Source organism: Danaus plexippus, chromosome 24, assembly GCF_018135715.1.
Source record: "Danaus plexippus chromosome 24, MEX_DaPlex, whole genome shotgun sequence".
NCBI classification, from domain to species: Eukaryota; Metazoa; Arthropoda; class Insecta; order Lepidoptera; family Nymphalidae; genus Danaus; species Danaus plexippus.
Window position 1 is genome coordinate 1,540,249 of NC_083552.1, and position 14,506 is coordinate 1,554,754.

The following is a 14,506-nucleotide window of genomic DNA, read 5'->3' on the forward strand; positions in this document are numbered from 1 at the left end:
ATTTATTAAATATATATGTCTTTTAGATATACGTTATCGATATCTTTGGAATTTTTCCAAAAGCTGACTTCAACTCTCTAACAAAGACTATAACTTAAGTCATAATATTGCCACAACTAACGTTATATATATAATTCTTCCTACTAATAAAATAAATATGTTAATAAAATAAAATCTATATAATAAGTCTGTCTGTTTATAATTAAACAAGCAACACAATTCTACTTTCCTCATATCACTTCACTGTATGGAACATATAGTTTTTGTAGGTATTTATTTATTTATTTATTTCCTAAATCCGATATAATTAGAATGTATAATGTATAATGTATAATGTATAATACAAGATGTTTGTAAGACGTACTTAATACTTATGTATGTACGTAGCAAGACAAGGTAAAATTTAAGGGAGGCGGTGACACAGAAAGGAAAAGGTTAGAACTGAAAATTTTATTAAAATTAAATTTTATAATATAATATTTTTTATTATATTTATATTTACATTGCGAATGTTATTATTATTATTGTTAGATTATAAACCGACATCAAAATAGTTTGTATTATAATTTAAGATAAAATGCTTTTCATTTATATTTGAAACATAACACATACATTAATTACTATATTACATCTGTCATCAATTGATGTAACTCTCTGGTTACTACTTCTAATCTATTCTAGACGATTTCCTTTGAATTTCATTCATGATATTTTTATGTAAAATATATATAAAATACACATACGCAATTTAAGATTTAATATATAGAAAAAATCACAATAAAATATTAGGTACATATAGACATAGATATGTTATATTTGTTGGCAAATATAATATAATGCAAAACTCATTACACCCCTTCTGTTTGCGTGGTGAGTGTGTCTTGATACAGCATATAAGTCGATCGCGAGGGTGGTTTTTACATACCCCTCAAGTATACCCACCCCACCGCGAACATCACTTACATAACGATACAAGCGAAACACACCTTTAGAGCCATATAAACAACGAACATTGTCCCATCCATATAACCATAAGAAATTCACCCCGTAGCTGCATTATATTCATAGGAATTAAACCTTTATTCACACGCAATAAAGATCGTTATGGCTTGTATTAAATCCAAGAAGTCCTCCCAACACCCCAGCGAGGGTGTAATCTTAATATTAATATCGCCCTGGGATGGCTGAAGTTTTATGTTGATATGTTCAAGATTACTCCACAGTTGTTATATAGGCGGTTTTATGATATCGGCTTCATACATATACTGTATTATGACGTCATTATATACAATAATATTAATGGGGAATTCTGTGAGTATGTTTGTTACCGTTTAACTCGGAAAATATTCAATTTATCTGTATGTTACTTTACGGTAATGTAGTTCATATATAAGAATAGGCTATAGGTATATATTTATGCCTTCACGATTTGTAGTTTTCGCGGAAATACGTCGTAAAAGTAGTATCGTGTGAAGTCACGTGGCACAGGATAAAGATGTCGCTGAAGGTCGCCTCGCAGATTTATTTTATACTTTAAGCAAACAATATGACTTAACTTAACCCAATTCCAAAGACCACGTGGATGAAATCGCGAGCAAAAACTAGTGTGTAAATTTTTTTATAAATTATATCTATATTTATCAAATAACACAATAAAATAAGCAAACTTTAAATATATATTTTTTTTTTTACAAAAATAAATCATGCGTAGTTTATCCGAAAAATACTAGTTTCATTTAAATGAATAAAACTCGCGAAAATGTTAGATCTCATTATTTAATTTTTTTTTTCTATACGTTAATAAAAAAAATTATATGGAAATTTAAAAGTAGATGAAAAATAATAAATTCTCCATAACTATAACCAATATGAAGGTATTAATTTCTATCCATAAATAAAATTTATATCACAGGTATTACGAATTAAATACACATATTAAAACATTATTAAAAATCTATTGTTTTTTTATGTCACAATTACAAAAAGAACATAAACACATACATCTCTTAACATATTTAGAACAATAAAAATGTAATTCTATTTATAAATTGTAATAGGTAATTTTTACTTTTCCAAGTCTCAGCCCATTGATCACATAATCTTGCCCTGCCTAAAGGTAAACTTAAAATTTTATTAAATACTTTTACTATTGAAATATATTATAATAAAAAAAATGTTACCTCATTTTAATTATTATTAACTTAAAATTGACAATTTTATAAGTTAAATTAATTTATCTCCAAATTTGAAATTAAAAATTTATTAAAAAAAAAAGAAGGATGAAATAAAATATGACGACGTTAATTTCAAATTAACAATGTCAGCGCCTCTCAAACATTTTTATACATTTTTTTTATAATTAAATGTCATGTGATCAGTGATCCTCAAACTAGTGCCATTATATTTAATATTATTATGTAACACGTTATAGTTGAGAGGCTCCGCTATGCGCCTTACATAAATTTTATTGGCGTAATCTCGACCGGCCGCAACATTCACTGGGCGGAAATTTTAAGATATACGAATGTCTTACGATCAGCAAAATAATCATTTTATTTATTAATATATTGTACATATATATATTAGATATACAATTCTTGACGATGGATAGATTATATTATAAACATGTATGTATATGTTTATGTTTATTATATTTAATTGTTCAGGTTTGTTTTGTTTTTTTATCTTGTCTGCGTGGATTTCATGTGAGTGTGTGCAATAAAAAAATATAACGATTTTATTAAATCATTTCTAATATATCACCTTCATGCTATTTATAAGTAGTTATTTTGCTTTATCTATGTTATCTGTAATAATTTTTTTATTTATACAATATTTATTAAAATAATATCACCACATTTGTTATCTGTACCATTTTATTGGGTCAACTTCTAACAACGTCTTTGCGTTTAATCAAAGGAAATTTCCAATTAAATTGATAACGATCTCAACCCTCCGCCAATGTTCACGTTACTATAAATTGTTTAAAGCACAGACACACACACACACACACACACAGACATACAAATACACACATACACGAACAGGCACACAGCGACATGGTGATAGGTAACAAATATTAAAAGAGGATATCACAGAAAACCTTCTTAAAGAATATTACATATTTTTTTTTAATTTATAACTGTATTTATAATTTTATTAGCTTGATAAAATGTGTAGTATCACATTTCACAATCATAAAGAGAATAAAATTTTTATTATAAATTTCATTTATGATAAATTAATTATTTTTTTAATTCAACGTTCAACAAATGTAAAGCAATGCTTTTCTGAAAGGCGTTTTTGTAACGAAAAAGGAAATTTATTTTACACACACACACATATAAATATATATATATATATATATATATACATGTGTGTGTCTGTGTGTATTTTCCTTCCTTCCTTGACTTCTCTTTGTTTTTCCAGCATTAATTTTATTGTTCTCTCATCTCGCCATCTTGTCTTATTATATTAATAACTTAATTTGGGGTAATTTTATATTATTGTAGATTATACCTAATATTTTATTACAAAAAAATTCTGCAACCCCTTTAATGGAAAAAAAAAATATTTAATATATAACAGATAATTAAAATATAATGAAGTAAAAAAAAATAATTATTATTTGATTTTCTAATTTAGTTTTTATGAAAAACAAAAAGAATTAAATATTTTATTGAGTAATATTTTAGTTAAAATCTTCACGTACATTGAATTTCGTAATGAGTCTCGTTGAAGCAGAAATGATTATGCCAGCATTTTTGTCTATAGAAATAATAATAGTTTCATTATTTTTAAGACAGCAAAAAAAATTAAATCATTTTAAATACGAATTAATTTTTAATAAAAAATATACAACTTTGTGTTTTTTTTTTTTTTTTTTTTTAAATAGAATATATTTTTTTATATAAAGAATTCAAGTTTGAACATTTTTTTTTATTTGAAGAAATATAAGAAATGTCTAATCTAATTTTTTTTTTTAAATAGATTTAATAACAGCTTTATTTACCTGACTTTGCTTTAGTTTTACTTCTGAATAGATTTCGTTTATTATCTGTTTTATAAAAATATTATATAACTTTTTCTAGATTTTTATTGGTTTGAAATTTTAATACCTAACTAATATTTGTACATATTCACATTTTTTTTAAAATATTTTTAATATAAATTATTTGACAACAAAGCTACCAACGATTAGGTAAGTCCAGATTTATAGCATTTTATCCAAAACCTCATCAGACATATATAATGATAGTCTGTTTGTTAATACACAATAACACACGAACAAGGAAATGTTTTTTTTATAAACAAGAAAAAATATAATATTAATAAGAAATTATGAATTAAGAGACATAAATATCTTGTTTTGATATAATAAAACTATTTATTGATTCATATTAGTATTATTTATCCAATCGTATACAATTACCTATAATTAAATATTATATATAAGTTAAATTTATAACAGATATAAAAAAAATTGTTATGATATGAATATTCTTGAATTTAATTTTAAAATCTACTGTAATAAAATAGTCAAATGTAACCTGTTTGAAATCTATTCACCAAGTACACCTACTTTTTCAAGTCGGTCAAATGACAATGGAATAAAAAACAAGAACTAGAATTTTGAGAATCTTAAAAGTAACAATTATAAAGAGAACGAGACATTGGAACTTGTTTTATATGTGTGTTTGTCTGTCATCGATTCCCAGGACAGACCCCGAAAACTAACCAAAAACTGGACGTGTCCGGTTCAAACTGGATATTGTGGGAAAAAACATGTTAAATTTAACCTGTTGACTTCAATATGTTTGTATAAAATTAATATAATTTTATATTATTGTTAATAAATAGAATTAAAAATATATATTAAATTTGGGATATTTTTTATATAAAATAATTAAGACATATTGTATTAATTATTGCTATTGTAAAATAAATATTATTTGCCTTATAATATAACAATGAAAATGAATAATATATTTTAAATCGCATGTTACGGACGAAAACATATTAAAAAATAAATGAGCATCGCCGGGGCAACATCGTTGTAGGGATAGAATATCATATAACGAGTGACGCCGCTGACTCCGCGGAACCAACACCAAGCCGTGTGACCCAGGAGCTTCCTGACACCACACGAGCTATGGAAGGCATTGCTGTCCTAACATCGGGGCAATATAGTGTTAGGTATAGGTTACGAGTTTTAATATGTAATTCTTATTATAATATACATATAAGTAAGTTCCGTAGTTTTCCTGGAACCCCCGGATGCCAGCCCATATAATTCGCATCTAAATATAAACTATATTAAAGATTTATTTTTTTATTTTTCGTATATTATTATGGCGTCTAAAAATTTCTTCTACGCTCCAACTCCTCTAGCGTCCATTACATCTTGACCTCTGTTTGTTCTCCAGCGACTAACAACTTGGGGTCATCCAATTAGCAGTTCATAATTTGATGTTAAAAATTAACTTGTTAATGTAAAACTTCTGCGTAATATTTGTAATATAACCCGACCTTTTTAAATATCCCTCGAGATGTAGGGAGTGTTTTGAAGTTTGGGACTTTCAAACTCTGCCGGGTTAATATTTACATGTTTTTTAATGTACTCACTGTTTTGTTTACATTTTAGTACGAACTAATTAAATATATATGGGATATATAATATATATACTTTATATAAAGAATATTTCGAGTTATATATAAAAATTATACAAAATGTATGTATGTCTTGTAATATATAATATTCAAAATATTTTATGAAGTAAAAAAAAAATGTTCCTGCTTACACAATTATTGATATAGCTCTCAATAAATAAATTAAATTATTTTATGATATATAAAAAAAAAACAAATTCTAGGCTTCGGTTGCTACAGGAAAATTTTAATATTTGCAATACAACCTTTATATATATATATAATATATCGAGAAACATTTAAATGTCTTACTATGGACAAATCATGAAAAATCTCTGTACGAGAATATAAAAATAATGTCTGGACATAAAAAATATATGTGAGAGGAAGTCATCAGTGTGTGAACACAATGGACAAACCAGGCCACTACATCCGGTTCGATAAACCACAGATCATCGTTCGTAAAGGCAGGTACACACAGAGGGTGATCCGCGAGGCTATTGACATAAAAAAAAAACATCCGAATTTCAATAAAGATGGCTGGAATCCATCCAACACCTGGAACCACCTCCTCAAAAATATAAAATCCCATCTCCGTGACCACATAACAAGACCTCAAGACAGAGTTAGCGTGAAACGAGAGAAAATTAAAAAGAATCTTTGACGATAGATGACAAATGACAAGACGAACAGACAGACATACACATCACGGTCGCTGCTAACAACCGAAACATCGGGGTGACGTAGTTTGGAATAAAAAATAAACATAACATATGAATCACAGTTTAATGGAAAAAACCTTCAACGAATAAATTAAAATTATTCAAACATTAAAATAACAAGCGGAAATACCGACCGTCCGCAGTCAGCTGGTGACGAGCGCGATCAGAACACGAGGGAGTGTACACTACTGTAGTGGAACTAAAGGGAATATTAATATAAATAACTTTTAAAACGCAATAGTAATCTCCACAGAGGCAGCATCCACGAACGGGCCGTGCGCTAAACGCCTCTTTTTTAAGGTTATTTTTTCCCCGGGCCGCGGTCCTTCCCCGGGCCTTACAACAGTGATTAATTCTCTCTCCCGGTCTGTTAACACGTTTTTTTATTTTATTTTTTAACCGCAATTTGTCCAGCGCCCCGCTGATGGACTCTTAGCTTGTTGTTTTTTTTTTATCAGCCTGTTGAGTTTTAACCTTTACGAGAGCTTGATCCTTTCAGAGCTTTTTTTTTATTTTGTTTTTGTATAGATTTAATATTTTTAACGTTTTATGAGAATTGTTTTTGTTATTTTTGTTATTTTTCAATATATTTATCGGGAGTGTTAGATGTGTGAATGTTTTAAAGATCGTGTGAGGTCGGAAGACGTAGAGAAACTAATTTACTGTTTTTCCTATATTGATTATGTTTTATCTCTTGCGTGTTTTAAAACGTAATAATTATAATAAAACAAATATATCTGCTAATTTAATTCAGCTTTAAAATTTTTAAGTTCCGAACTCAGCTCCGGTAAGTCGTGCAATAACATTACATTGTGTGACGTAGCTGCTCAGAAAAATATCATAAGTAGCCTTTTTTAATAATAACACACAGATACGTACACTAAGAGACATAAAGCTATATACATTTTATTTTTTTTTAATATATTACTAAGCTGTTCCCATTAAGGCAGGGTTACACATACCTAAGTTACCAATCACCTGTTTACACAATTGTCAATGAAACCTTTGTTGAAATTTCAATCAATCAACTATAAGGTGGTACCTGTATTTTTTTTAAATGAAGAATAACATTTTCCATGTATAAACCAGAACAATTAAACTATAAATTTAAAAAAAGAAAATTGTAACATAAAAGTAATGACAAGGTTATAAGGTACATAGATGTAAGCTACTAGACGGAACTACCCTTAACGCCATCTAGTATTGAATAGTGTGATAAAAAACGATCATTTTAATATATTTTATCCAAAAATCTATACTGATTAATATTGTGATCAAATTTATTAAATTCGTACTTAGTCATCAATAATTTCAAAGAATTTTTAATTTCTGTTATAATTTTTTTTATCTATTCCTCACAAGGTGTCACTTTTTCATTGCTTATTCTATTCCATAACAGATGTCAGTAATCATTGTTTTCTTTTCAACAACAGATGGCGTTCGAAATATTTCTTTTTATCGTTAGATGGCGCTGTAACCAACTACTGCCCATGAGATGGCGCTATCCGCATACTTAAATTTTAACAGTAACCTATTTATTATTACACAAATCATATCGCTTATCGTTACTATTCCTGTTTTCTTTAAATTTTTCTTTTGTCTGATTTTTCTCATTACGAAAAATTCTTAACAATTTCAAGATTTCCTTTTATACAGTTTTATTTTGTTATTATTTAATATTTGAAAACAATTTTATCCTTTTATATTTTTTTCTTCAATATATTAAAAGATAATGTTATAAACTCGTTTCAATTTATTTGCATTTTACCAACGGTTGAATATTTAAAAAAAAAGCCTAATTAACTAAAATTTATATAACACAGAAAAAAAACATCGAACACTAAAACAGATGAATTATCAGATGAATCTTGGTCAATATTTTATTGGATCTCATCTCAAGGGTCTAACCCTCCACAGGTGACGGTAGCCGTGGTCTTAAATCTGAACCCTTGCTTACAAAAACACGGCTCTGAGATACCCATTGTCCTGTTAGCGTGCGACCGTTGCAATAACGTTTGTCTTTCTTTGTTTCATCGTCAATGGGATGCTGCGGGTCTTCATGAGATGAATCACTTATTACTGATTATAACGTCGTGGTTCGCCGGAACAAAAATATATAATACTATTGATTTTAAGTTATTTGTAAATTTTAATTAAATATGTATTTATTTTATTATATACAACAGAATATTCAATATTCTATTTTCATATAAATTTACTTTAATATATATTGGACGGAAGTACTTTCTTCGTATTAATAACACAATAAGTAATGACTATATACCATGTTACTTTATAATTCTGATTAATTCAAATTTCATATATTTTTGATTTCTTTTCAGATACAAAATTTAACGTATTAATAATTTTTTATTAACAAAAAAAAAATGACACATAATTTTTATAATAAAAAATAATTCTTTGCTAGTTAGTGGGTTTTAATTCAAAATTAGCAACATTTGAAAACTATCAAAGGATTTTCAATTAACGTTAGGCATTCCAAACATTATAATATTTTTTTTAATTTTTATATTAATATTATAGAGATCGTAATAATCCGATCCATTTCACTTACTTCCGGATTATAAAAAAAAATTCATCTCACTTGAAAACTATAAATTTATAACGGTAAAGTTGCAAACAAGCAATTCTACGGCGTAGAAGATTCGTAGCACGAGTGACGTCATGACCCACTTAAAACCAACCTTTTCATGAAAATGTAATAATTCCTAATCTTTCGTCATAATACCTCGAAGGTAAACAAATGTCGTCAAAAAATAACTTTGTTCAAATTTGCTTATTTATAAAAAATTTAAATGCGCTTAACACACTAATTGTAGAGATGTCGAAGTGTAATTTTAAATGTAACAAACAGAAATTTGAATGTTACATTTAAAAGGTGATCATTTAAAAGTTTATTTTCATTTATTTATTTATTTTTTACAGTCGGGGACGTTGGCCGGCTGCAACCCTCGTGAGAACCGGTTATTTGGACCTCGATTGTCTCATTCACACTTTAGTCTTTTTAAATATTATATCGATAATTTTGCTTAAAATATTCACTATAATATATAAATATTATAGTGAATATTTTTTCTTTATTTTAAGCTATTTAATATATTTTTATTTGAGATTCAGAATTTAAAAAAAATATTTATTATAACTTTCCATTCATAATTACATCATCTATAAATGAGAATATTTATAAAATAGATGATCATAATCCGTCGGATGATATATCGATAAAACTAATCCGAATGAGTACATCACTAAAAAAACCGCCAAAAACCGGTCAGGTCAGTTTCTCGCTCACAATAGGGCCCAATGGTTACTTAAATAGGTCCAAATATTATAATACAATCCGGTATTATTAGACACTCGGCCAACCCTTTAAAAGGTGATTCTATTGTCCAGTTCGCCCTTCACTATCTTTTGTTGTAACCCCACTAAGATAACCGGTAAGACAACTTTTTGACCCCATGACACGTTTAAGGGTTACCTCAGTAACGTTCTGACCATGTCCTTGTGTTGTGCTGTTCCAAATTCAAAATTTATACTGTGAATCAAAACAAGGTGAGTAAATTATTTAAAAGATTCCATTTTTGAATTTCTCGCTTTTACTCATATTCATTTTTCTGTATGACATCTATCGTTTTTGAGTCTTTCTTCAAAGCTGCCAGTGTTAATTTTTTTTAAATTTTTATATAATGCCAATATCAAAATCCGTTGATCATAACAAAATAGCGAAAAATCGAAAGGTCCGCGTTACAATGGATCTATAGATTGTTGGAAGCCACCCTCGCCGATATTTTTAAGGGATCGTCATTGGCGGATTTTTGTCGGAGATTTCTAAAGCTTTTTCTGTCGTGGGCGGTGCGGGGGAGAGCCGGGGGAGACTCCGAAGCAATATGGCGTTTCTTAAAAATAATGGCGGGCTTAATGTTAAAGACGTACTGGGGCGAGTGTTTTAAATATTAACTTAATTTTTATATTTTATTGCTATATGTATATTATATTTTTATTATCTTTTTCAATAATATATTAGAATAAATAGAACATATAATTATATCATGTAATATTTATAAACATTTTATTAAGCTTAACTTATCTACTAAAATACAAGTATTCATATATAAAGTAGTTATAATTCTTCAACTCGAGTGTTCTTCCAGTAAGCAAGTACTTACTCCATTAACTCGCATCTTTCAAACGCTCCATCGCCTTTCTTCCACCTCGAGATAGAATTTATAATTTAGATGGACAAAACGATATTTTATTTTCTGCATTTATATTCTTAATTCAAAATCTATTTAACTAACAATATATAGACAACAAAAAATCTCATCAACGTTTCGTTTTTAATGAAGCAATTCAAGTTAAAATAATAATCCGAATCTAATAAACTCGAAATTACTTTAAAACTGGCAACTCGAAAGAAACCCTCCGAATAAAAGGCGCATTGAAAAGGGGTCCATCAAAACTTCGCAATCATTACAAATATAATAAGGACGAAAAAGTTACAAAATGGAGGACGGGATTGATTTTATTTGTGAGATGACACGATTTTTTAATTACGCGCCCATAAACTGTTAATGACGTCACAATGTTCGATGATTTCGATTTGATTAATATGATTCTATTTTTGAGTTTCCTGTTGTTTGAAAAATGTTCCAAATTCAAATAAATTATTTTGAAAAGAATATTGAATTTTAAAGCGTATATTATTTGTTTATTATTTTTTAAATAAAAGTAATAGATACGTCTAAATATTTATAAATTTACATTAGAAAAATATCTAATAGATTATATTAATAAAAAGAATTGGAACAATTAACCTAAAAGAATATTTATAGTTTATACCCATTAATTAAAATATTGGAAACATTTTAAGAGATTATAAAGAATATATAAATTTAAAACTCTTATTTTAAATTTTATTATAAATACAAACAGCTAATTATGTAATTCTAAACTAAAGTGTCAATGGCTATATTTTTCAAAGTGACACGTCGTCGAAACTTCCAGAAGCAATTTGGTGTTTAAGAACGGCCATTTGTCTGATAGCAAAGCGTCGATTTTATTTAAAATTCGAATATCATTTAAATTAATTATAAAAAAGTTTTTATATGTCACGATAAAATTATACATTTAGCAAACGTAAGTAACTCATTTATTATAAGAGTTAATGGTTTTTTATATTTCTTCATCGGCACGTTAATAATACGAGCAATTGAAAATCACGAGACGTCTCAAGATATAATTTAACTGTCAATAAAGAACGGCCATTTTGATTTGAAATAAAATACGAAGCAAGAAAGGCATGAATTAAAAATATTTGTTGTCGGGGGCGATTCCCTCCTTGGGGTAGAATTTTTGACGCCCACCATAGCTTTTTTTGAAAGGGGAATTTTGCAATTTAAATTTTATCTCAACGTAATGAGTCCCAGGATTTTAACGGATTCGAATTTGTAAGGAACCGTTGAGATATCTCCCTAATCTTTATAATGCCTTTAAGCAACTTCGATGGGTTTTTTAATTGCTTTTTTTTCATAACGGCTCGTGTTTATTATCTGTTGTTTTTGTATCCAAAGATATGGCAACACTGAAATCTTTCTAATAAGAAAACACGTCATTGAACACGTTGCTTATAAAATCATTTTTAATGTAAAATAAAATAACTTTATAAATTAAAATAACCCTTTTTATAATACACATATATATATATATATTATAAATTTGATTGATATCTATGTTTTTGTCGCTATGACAATTATTATCGGCATATATATATATATATATATATATATATATATATATATATATATATTACTCTTAATGCTTCCTGAGCCATCTCTGCCATTATATGCGACAATATAAGATGGAAGTATATACGGACCCAAAAAAAAACATGATTTGTTTAATTGATTCTTTTTTATAATATTAAAATTGTTATTTATAATTGATTTAGTCTGTGCCATCGATTTAAATTTCGAATACTCATAAAATTTTACAGCCAATAAGATTGGATGTGTAAATAGATTACACATAGTACGCAAAAAGTTTCTTATTGGAATTAGTTATTAGGAGGAATAAAAACATGTATGTGTTTTATTACACACACACATATATATATTTGTGTGTATGTAATAACATGAAAAATATGTTTTATTTGTAATTATATTAACATTGTTTCGTTTTCTTGTATTGTAAGGGTTCACAACAAGCTATAATTTTTATCTGTGAATTCTTTTGACGTACCCTCCTTCCGCTATGATAACGTTTCAATCATATTTGTAATGTTACAGATTAAAAAAGGATAAAACTTTATTTTAGGTATAAATAATATTTAATGTGAAACATTTATTACATTGTGTAATTTTTTTAAGTATATCTATCGCATGTGGCCATAGAACTACCTGAGTAGAGACGTTGAGTGGGGATGTAGAAAAAAATGCTGGTAGTTAAAGACATTCTTGTTGTAAGACGATTCCAATCAGCTGACTTTACTTTAAAATAAAATAATAATGTACAATTGAACATCTCGAAGGTTATCATTTTAATATTCATAAAATTCTTAATATTATAATGTTCCGATAATGTTTTATACTAAATTAAGTAAGACTTAAATTCCTTTATATTTATAGTACGTATCACGGTACGGGATGAACGTAAATACGTCGCTAAAGCCTCTCCGTGGATCAGTTGCGTGTTGGTGAATTACACCAAACAACTGTTAACGTGATTATTATCTGTTTGAGTTATTAACAACTCAAATTAAAAAAAAAACTTCTATTTAACAACTATATATCACTGGTAATGCATTAATATATTGATATTATCATCAGATAAGTAACATATTTAATATTTATTCTATTAATTACCAAGCTTCGGAAATGAATAAAAATATAATATTTTGTTTATTTCATCATAAACCTATAAACCTATAAAAGATAATCTTAAATGTTGGCCATAAATATTAAACCACTGCCGAGTTGAAATTAAAAAGTTAAACACAAAACCAAAATGGCGTCGAATAGTTTAAAGTTCGAGAGCGAAAGTGTTAGTAACTTTTTAATTTGCGAACCGTTCGGAAGTCGAATTTTTCAACGCCGCCAACTTACGGCGCTTCACTGAAAATTAGTTTAATAGATTACATTTAAGTTTGTTATTTTAAGCGCTTTATGTGTTTAAAGTAATATATTTAAAGGAAAATTCATTAACAATAACTTAGGATTATTTGTTTTATTTTTTAAAGCACATTGGCTGTATGGAGTTTTTATACACATATGAAACCTTCTTTCTATTTAAACTTAATGGTTGAAAGTTGTTGATAAATAAATGATTTTATTATGTCTGACGGTCTACCTTAGGAAATATATAACAGTATTACTCTATCAATACGCTACATCCGGCGGTTGGTACATCCTGTGACACCGGATCTCAGTTATTACGGCCATTTTGTATTCTTCTAAGTAATTTGAAAGTAGAATATAATTATTTTAATATGTTATAGGAAATATTAGCAAAAAATTTACGATTTCGAAGGTTTTAGCGAGTTTAGATTTATTTTTCTCCCTCTAGTAAACTTTGTTACCTTAGTACGGGGTTGGAACTTCACTAATTACCATGACGCTTTGGTAAAAGACGTATATAATTTGCGAATAAAAAACAAATGTAGGTACACGATAAAAAAAAAATTATAATATACAAAAAATATACACAAATATACTGAAATACTTTGATATATGAAGTGTAGGTATGTTTGTTTTTTTGCATAATTACCTACATTATATAACATTTTCAGTACATTTTCCTTTTAATGGACTGTAAAGAATGAAAAATGTTATAACATTATATATATCAAAACAAAGTAATAAATAAGCTTCAAAATTTTTAAATTTTCCGATTATATTAAGATTTCGAATATTTATTAAAAGATCGAGCGAAGCCGGTAAAAATAGCTTGTTTCGAAACAGTGTCTTTGCTACGTTAATTAGCCCTCGATAAAAAAAATGAAAGGGGCGATTCCGACCCTTTATAAAAACTTACCCTTAGGTAACTTACATCTGTTCCTGTTAGTATATAAACGGTACAATACTTTTTATGACCTTCCATTATTTTTTTCTTATCTATTT